The following is a 1,500-nucleotide window of genomic DNA, read 5'->3' as shown; positions in this document are numbered from 1 at the left end:
CAGGACAGGTGCGGCCATTCAAACAGCCGGAGGCAGAACTGATCCAAGTTGCACAGTTTTCTGTAAGTGGTGTAGCCTAGATCGGCAGTGAACTGAACACACGTTCCCCTTTGGTGGGGGGGCAAATCTTAGACCAGATTTTAAACCAGTCTGTGCGCTGGACTTCTGTTATAGGTATAGACCGGTTTTGTGCGCCAAGCTACTGTTCTGAGTATGGACCCATTTCCGATCGCTTATACTAGTAAAAGGGTGATGTCTGTACCTGGCCAAAGAGGCAAAACCTGCTCTCTGGCGGCCTCATTCAGAGGGGTGGGGGACATGGGTGACCACCCAAGGTGCTGTGGTCAGGGGGCATCGCACACATACACCCCCAAACACACAACAGCACCCAACCCCCTCAAGTCAGCAACGCTGGTGCAGGTGGGCAGGGGCACGGGGCACGGGGCTCAGGCCAGCAAGGAGACAGAGCCGCCTGCACTGCCCGGCCACCTCCAGCCACTGCTCAGGAGAGACCAGGCTGGGCAGTGCAGGTCCCTGCCCACCTGCAGTGCTGCTGCTGATTTGGGGAGGAGGTGGGGGCACCAAGGTGCAAGTTAACCCAGGGCACCATTTCCCCAAAGGTCGGCTCTGCTGCAACATCCCTAACAGCAGTTCGCGTCAAGGGGAGGCACGGGGGCCCTGGGGAGAAGCCCCTGGAGTTACTCTGGATATTCAGAGTCTGGCCCACAGCAAATGGCGCACCACGATTAACTGAGTAGGCCCATGGCTCTAAGATCTGCAACCATCCCTTTCGTGGAGCGACTCCATCTCTTCTGACCGGACATCCGACCGTCTGCCACCCTGCAGAAGCCAAGGGGTGAAATCTAGGCAGAATTTGTCCCTCCCAAGAGGCTCGTGTGGGCCCTGAAGCATCTCCACCGGCGTCCTCCAGAAAGAACAGAGCAGCTTTCCCGCAGACAGCTCGCTGTGCTACATACCGATCCGATGATGAGCCAATTGGCCCACGCACGCAGGCATGAAAGCAATTTGGCTCCCCTTCTCCCGAGGCTGACAGCTTTAAAGCCACTTGCTTTAAACCCACCTCTCGTAGGTGGGTGGGCAGCTGAGCCAAAGGCAGTGATCACACTTCCAGAATGTGTGCTCGCGGCAGGTCCCCAGACGCGGAGCTCTGGAAAATATTTTCCAAGCCATGTCCTCAGGGTCAGAAACAGGTTCTTTGGCTTGCTTCTGGCTGACTTCATGCTGGGGTATGCATGTGGCAACCGGCGTGTTTTCAGGGCTTGTCCAAGGTCAGGCTGACTCGAGAGCCTCTCTGGGTTCCCGGCCTGCTTGTTGGGCTAGTTGCTATTCCACCCTGGCACCTGCGTGACCTTCCTCCGCACCCTCGCATACTAAGAGATTTGCTTTCTATTTGTACCTCTATTTGCCACTTGCAAGCTCCTGCATGAGATTCACCCCCCCCCCCCCCCCCCCCCCCCCCCCCCCTCCCCCCCCCCTCTC

This window comes from Gavialis gangeticus, unplaced genomic scaffold, assembly GCF_001723915.1.
Source record: "Gavialis gangeticus isolate Ggan-Ray unplaced genomic scaffold, GavGan_comp1, whole genome shotgun sequence".
Classification (NCBI taxonomy): Eukaryota; Metazoa; Chordata; order Crocodylia; family Gavialidae; genus Gavialis; species Gavialis gangeticus.
The sequence above is the reverse complement of the archived record's forward strand: the minus strand, read 5'-3'. Positions refer to the sequence as shown.